This window comes from Erinaceus europaeus, chromosome 8 (genome assembly GCF_950295315.1).
Source record: "Erinaceus europaeus chromosome 8, mEriEur2.1, whole genome shotgun sequence".
NCBI classification, from domain to species: domain Eukaryota; kingdom Metazoa; phylum Chordata; class Mammalia; order Eulipotyphla; family Erinaceidae; genus Erinaceus; species Erinaceus europaeus.
In genome coordinates, this window is record NC_080169.1 from 123,884,957 (window position 1) to 123,892,568 (window position 7,612).

A 7,612-nucleotide genomic window follows, 5' to 3' on the forward strand; every position below is an offset into this window, starting at 1 on the left:
TTTTCTTCTTCTTCATATTTATTTTTTCCTTCCTTCCTTCCTTCCTTCCTTCCTTCCTTCCTTCCTTCCTTCCTCCCTCCTCTTCCTACTTTTCTCTATTTTTCTTGTCCAGGGATTCACTCATGCACAATACCACTACTTCAAGGAGACATTTACTTTCTTTTCTTTTGAAAAATTACTAGTGATTGTGGTCCGGGAGGTGATGCAGTAGATAAAGCACAGGACTCTCAAGTCCAATGAGGTCCAGAGTTCAGTCCCCAGCAGCACATGTACCAGAGTGATGTCTGGTTCTTTCTCTCCTCCTATCTTTCTCATGAATAAATAAATAAATAAAATATAAAAAAATTATTAGTGATTGACAAAATTACAAGATAACAGGGGTGTCAGTCCACACCATTCCAACCCCCAGAGTTCTGTGCTCCCATCCCCTTCCCTGGAAACGGCAATGGTTCTCCCAAGGTCACAGATATGGGCTATTACTTTTATAACTATCTCTCTATATATTTGCCCATTTTTTTTCTTATGGTCCTGCCTTCTCTTCCTTTTTAAAAAAATATTTTCTTATTAGACAAGAAGCATTTATTTATTCAAAGAAAAATAATGATCCATTATCTCAAATTGAACTGCATTATTCTTCTGGCATTTTGCCAGCTCGCTGAGGTCTTTTCTTCCTCTTTGCAGTTGACCATTTAGGAAGGATATCTCAAAGCAAAGGAGTGTTAAAATATTTTTAGATATATGCCACCCCATGTGACCTTACAGAAATAAGTTATAATTCTGGTAAAATTTAACACAGAATTTGTGGGTTTTTTTTTTTTTTTTTTTGCCTCCAGGGTTATCACTGGGGCTTGGTGCCTGCACTATGAATTCACTGCTCCTGGCGGCCTTTTTTGGGGGGTTTTATTGGATAGACAGAAAGAAATTGAGAGAGGAGGGGAAGATAGAGAGGGAGAGAGAAAGACAGACACCTGCAGACCTGCTTCACCGCCTGGGAAGCGACTCCCCTGCAGGTGGGGAGCCGGGGGCTTGAACTAGGACCCTCACCCTTGAGCTTCGTACTTTGTGCCCTTAGCTTAACCCAGTGTGCCACCACTGGACCTTTGCATTTGCAAACCTTTGTGGGTTTTAAAAAATATTTATTTATTCCCTTTTGTTGCCCTTGTTTTATTGTTGTAGTTATTATTGATGTCATTGTTGTTGGATAGGACAGAGAGAAGTGCAGAGAGGAGGGGAAGACAGAGAGGGGGAGAGAAAGACATACACTTGCAGACCTGCTTCACTGTCTGTGAAGCGACTCCCCTGCAGGTGGGGAGCTGGGGCTCAAACCAGGATCCTTCTGCCAACCTTACACTTCCCGCCACCTGCACTTAACCCTCTGCACTGACTCCCAGGTACCATTTGTGTTTTTATCACATCAGCAGTTGAGTCAGTCTTCCATGAGCTTCATTTCTCTTCTTGAACACTGTTCCTCCTGCCAAAAGCAACGAGTCTTCTGCTCACCACGGGTAAGGGCAGAGTGGAGCAAGGCGCAGTGGGCTCACTACCTGTGGGGACTATCTGGGGCATCTCATTCGCACCAGCTCTTTGTGCTTGGGCTTTTCATTGTTTCTTAGTGACTTAATGTTGATTTAAAAAATTATGAGATAACAGGGTCTAATTCCACCTCATTCCCACCCCAGACTTTTGTGTCCCCAGTCCCTCCACTGGAAACTGCAGTGATTCTCCCAAGGTCACAGAGATGGGTTGACTGTTATTTCTATAACTGTCTATTTTTAGAACTATTTTCACACTTTCTCTATGATCCTGCCTTCTCTTTTATTCTAAGTCACACCTACACCTGCTACTACTTCCAAATATCCTTCCTTTTTTTCTCTTCTCCTTCCAGGTCCTAATGGAGTTGGGGTTCAGAGCCCTCTGGGCATCTTCCCCTGACATTTCTCTCCTTCTTGGAGCAGGGACCCAAATTCTCTATGGGGAGCAGAAGGTGGGAGGTCTGGCTTCTGTCATTGCTTCTCCACTGGACATGGGTGTTGGCAGGTGGACCCACACCCCCAGCCTGTGTCTGTCTGTCCCTAGTGGGGCAGGGCTCTGGGGAGGGGAGGCTCCAGGACACATGGGTGAGGGCGTCTGTCCAGGGAGGTCAGGGTGGCATCATGGCATCATCTGTGACTTGGTGGCTGAAAGGCAGTAGGATATAAAGCAGGACAAAGTGTTTAATAGACAAGAATCCAAAGGTAGAAATAGAGGAGATGAAACTAGGGGTCCTCACATGGTTAAGAAGCTTGGAAGTTCACTTTAGGTATGTTCCAAGGAGCCCGTGATTTTAATTGTTTTTGCCTGAACCCAATAGCTAACACTCAGGTGGGCTAAAGTATTGATGACTAAATGTTTGAATCTGCAAACAGCCCTTCTGTTGGCTGACATTTCCATATACCGTAATATTGTTCAGTGACCATGACTGGGAGGCCTCCTGATGGTTCTATCCAGCCCATGTTTTCCCCAGGAAGACTCATCTTAAGTAAGAATCCCTCTCAAACAAAATGCAATCAAAGTGCGAGTTTTGAGTTATAGTCACTGATTTTTGGAAACTTGACTTCTATGAGAGTGGAAATCAGGTTTAAGTGTGTTTGAAAAGGGGTCGTGAAGTTTCTGCCCGTGTTTGGTGTCACCTCGACCGGCTGCCATCCCTCCACATCAGCCATGAGCTCTGGGGTGGCGGCCACCGTGGCAGGCCTCTCCGGTGCCAGTTTAGAGGTGTTGGAAGGTGATCGCCATGGGCTGGAAAGACCAGCAGCACCGAGGAGCGATTTGCTGTTATTAGCTCTGTGAGCTTGGCTGCCTCACCTGACTTTCTGAGCTTGGAGCTGAGACAGAACAGGAGGCTACAGTCTCTAGTCACCCCCTTCTCAACTCCCCCCAGCCCTCCCACCAGTTTTTCCCCCTTCAAAGAATAGCAAAACCCTAGGCGGGCATACAGAGCATAGTGGTTATGCAAAGACACTCTCCTGCCAGAGACTCCAAAGTCCCAGGTTCAATCCCTTGCACCATCATAAGCCAGAGCTAAGCAGTGCTCTGGGAAAACAAATAAACAAACAGACAACAACAACAAAACCCCCCGCAAGGCCTCTCTAGAATGTAGAAGTCTGTTTGACTTACACAGAAACATGGGTTGAAAAGGCTGTCTTCAGTTCTGGTCTCATACACCTGCGCTGTTCACAACAGCCAGGACTCAGGAAGCACATAAAGGCCCACTGACAGTGACAGGGGAAGGAAACCATGGGGTGGTGACACACCTGCTCAAGCACACACATCACAGTGTGCAAGGACCTGGGTTCAAGCCCCCACTCCCCACCTGCAGGGGGTAAGCTGTGCTAATGCCCGACTCCCCTATCTATCATTTTATCTAATCCATCTATCATCTATCTATCATCTATCACTTTATCTAATCCATCCATCTATCTATTTATCATCTATCATTTTATCTAATCCATCTATCTATCAATCATTTTATCTAATCCATCTATCTATCAATCATTTTATCTAATCCATCTATCTATCATCTATCTAATTTACCTTTTTTATGTGGTCCTGCCTTTCATTTTAAGTCATAGCTACACATATTACAACTTCCTTTTTCCCTCTTCTCTCTCCGGGTCCTGATGGAGTTGGGGTACAGAGCCCTCTGGGCATCTTCCCCTGACATTTCTCCTCCTCTGGGAGCCTGGACCCAAATTCTCTATGGGGAGCAGAAGGTGGGAGTTGTGGCTTCTGTCACTGCTTCTCTGCTGGACATGGGTATCGCAGGTGGGTCCAGACCCTTAGCCGTAAGAGAGAATTTATGTTTGATCATTCTCTATGGTGATCTGGCAACACCAATGCCTTCAAATTCTAGATTTTTTTCTTCTGTTCAAGCTGCTGATATATTTCCTCTTTGTTTGGAAATCTCTCAGGTAAACAGGTGAGGTAAACCAGTGTCTGACTTTAGAGTTACAAAATCTCTTTGTCAGCACAGATCTCTTCAGGGGGTGGGGAGGGGGCTCGGCTGCTCAGGGAACTTGTGTGTCAGCTGGAGAAACATCCCTGGGAAAAGCCACAACAAGAAGTGAACTCACGCCACCTCTGTGGCCTCTCTTCCCAGCAGTGATCCTGTGAGGAGACACATGATAAAAGCCCACCTCTCTATACCCAAAATATATAATAACACTGATTTGAGGGGACACATGCACCCCCATGTTCACAGAGGCTTTATTCATAACAGCAAAACCCAGGAAACAACCAAATGCCTTCAACAGATGACTGGATACAAAAGTCATGGGACATAGACTCAATGGAGTATTACGCAGCAATAAAAAGGGGTGAGATTGTGTCCATTGGGATAAGGTGGAGGGAACTGGAGAAGAAGATGCTCAGTGAAGCCAGTCAGGAGGTGAAGGACGACTACAGGATAGTTTCACTCAGCTGTGGAATATAACCATTTGAATACACAAATGGAAAACAAATCAAAATGTCAATCTGTTTTGAAGACTAGAGTGGTGATCTATGGGGATGGGGATGGGGACACAAACCTTTGCTCATGGGAGTGGTGAAAAAAAGAAATATGCAGCATAATCTTACAATCTTGTAACCTACTGTTCATCACAAATAAAAAAAATGAAATGAAAAAGAAATCCCTCTCTAAAAGTGAACCTCACACCGGCTGGTGGCTCTGGCTTTGCATCAGCAGGCAGTTTCACGTCCTGACAGGAGATTTCTTCTCAAACACTCAGACTCGAACATAATGTAAAACATGGGCAACTCTGAACAAATAGTTCAAAAATATTGGCCTAGATAAAAGAATGCATTATTCATACCAGCTCTTTCTCTGACTTTGAAACTGAAAATGATGTCTGGGGCCAGCTCTGGATAAATATCTTACCTGCTCTGCCAGCCCCCTTGATCTGTTCATCTGGCTTGACGTGAGGCGCAGGAGGCCACAGGCCGGCTTCCCCTCTTCCCTCTGTCGCACCTGCTCCTCTCTGAGTGAGAAGAAGCAATGTCTGCAACTCCCTCTTGGTCTCCGTCCTACAGGGATTTCTGGGGCACCAGGAAAAGAGTCTTATTTGGGCGGAGGTCCAGGAAGGGGTGGGCTTGGCTGGTAGATGTCACAGGTCTCGCAGAGGTCAAGGCTGAAGAGCTTCATCTGAAGCATGATGACGGATCCAGTATAGTTGGTCAGATAGCAGAGGTCACTGGCAAATTCAGGTGTTCAGGTCATCTGGGACTGGAAGACTCTAGACAGGCGCAGCACATAGCTGGCGGGGTGTGGGGACCCAGGCCTGGGATGTCACCCTCCCAGCTCCAATGCTCCTCCACCAAGATGCAGATGCCACCATGACACCATCCTGACCTCCCTGGGCAGATGCCCTCACCCATGTGTCCTGGTGTGGGGGTGATTGTGAGAGCAAGGTAGAGCACAGGGGAACTCCCATCCTAAAGATGGAGGTCTGAAAAGACACCCTACCTGCCAGCCTCTCCCTTTCAAGGGTCGAGCATGGAGGGAAAAGTTTTCCTGACTCACTTTCCTCTTGTCAGTCTCCCAAGCATCACACAAACCTGCACCCCAACACTTAACTCATTTTCTTGTTACAAACCAAATGGTTACCTGCTTAAATTTCACTGTAAGTTCACCATCTTTGATCACATGCAGACTATACTCCATCATCCAACCCTGTCAGAATAATAGTAAGGTCCACACTCCATTTCCTCACTCCTTGATCACATATCAATATTCACTCCGTATATCAATATTCTGCCTTTAGGCTTTTCTCTGTCTGCCTCTCCCTTGCTGGTATAATTAACATGTTTTTCTAAATACCTTCAGCTAATTGACTCTCTTACCCAATAGCCACTAATCATCTCTGAACTCTCCTCTACTGCTATCAATTCTCTTCTTTCCTTAGATCCTTCATCATGAGGGTTCTGACCTTTAAAAACCCATCATTATTGTCACATGTGACAAATGTCCTTTGTTCCCTTCTGCTATTTAAACCCTGCCTTCTGTACAATAGATGGATTGCTTGCAACTAAATGGTCCCCTGGTCTTTTTCCTGTTGTTAGCCAACAGAGTTAGCATGAGAGGCCAGTTCAGCTGACCTCTGCCGTGAGGCCACCCATGTGAGTGACAGCATCCTGGAGCCTCTCCTCCCCAGAGCCCTGCCCCACTAGGGACAGACAGACACAGGCTGGGGGTGTGGATCCACCTGCCAACACCCATGTCCAGCGGAGAAGCAATGACAGAAGCCACAACTCCCACCTTCTGCTCCCCATAGAGAATTTGGGTCCATCCTCCCAGAGGGATAAAGAACAGGGAAGCTTCCAGTGGAGGGGATGGGACAGGGAACTCTGTGGTGGGAAATGTGTGGAATGGTACCTCTCTTATCATACAATCTTGTCAATTACTATGAAGTCACTAACAAAATTAAAAAAAAAAGAGAAAAAAAGAAAAAGAAGGGAATCATTAACTGACATCTCATTGCAGGGGACAGACCAGCACTGGAGCAGGTCACACAGAGACGTGTGACTTCATTCACTTTTAAAATTGAAGGTTGAAACCTCAGTGCACCATCAACAGAACCTCTGTTAGAGCAGGTGCCATGGAAGGCGGTGTTGGTGCAGGGTGCAAAGCGGTGCTCACTTTCACGGCTGGGGTGTGAACACGCCAGTGCCTCCAAAGGCTCGGGCCAGGGGAGCGCCCCTAAAAGCAAACTGGAGGGGCAGGTGGCAGAGCCCCAGCGAGAGCACATGGTCCTGCGTGTGAGGGCTGGGCTTGTGCCCTGCTCCCCACCTGCAGAAGGGGTGCTTCACATGCAAGTCTGCAGGCGTCTCTCTCCGTGCCTCTCCTCTATCTCCGTCTCCCCTCTCAGTTTCTCTCTGTCCTGTCACATAGTAATAAAAAAGGCAGGAAAGTCTCTGGGGGAGGGGGCTTTCAGATGTTCATGCCTGTTGGTGGAGGAGGACCTGGGCTGGGCTGAGAGTGTTTGGCAGAGAACTGAGTAAAGTGACACATGGACCAACAACCGTATAGACTGTGAACCATTAACCCCCCAAATGAAAGAAAGAAAGAAGAGGGTTCTGGGAAGTGGCACACCTATGCAAGTAGTGCACATAGCCCTAAGCAGAAGCACCTGTGCAAGGACCCAGGTTCAAGCCCCGGCTCCCCACCTGCAGAAGGGACACTTCACAAGTGGCAAAGCAGGGCTGCAGGTCTCTCTCTCTCTCTCTCTCTCTCTCTCTCTCTCTCTCTTCCTCCTTCTCCTCTATCAGTTTCTTTTTGTCCAATCCAATATAATGGAAAAATGACCACCAGGAGCAGTGTATTCACAGTGCAGGCACCAAGCCCCAGTGATTGTCCTGGAGGGAAGAAAAAAAAAAGGAAAAAATGGCGAACGGGAATGTTGGGCACATAGTGTTGTCACTGAGCCCAAGTGACACCCCTGGTGGCAATCAAAAAAAAATATGGACTTTTAGTGTAAACTGGCTACTGGACATTGATCCCAGGGAAGCAGAGACTTGTACTTTAATGCTCACAATAGTGTCATTTAACAGTTAAACACTGGGAATTCTCAACTCCCAA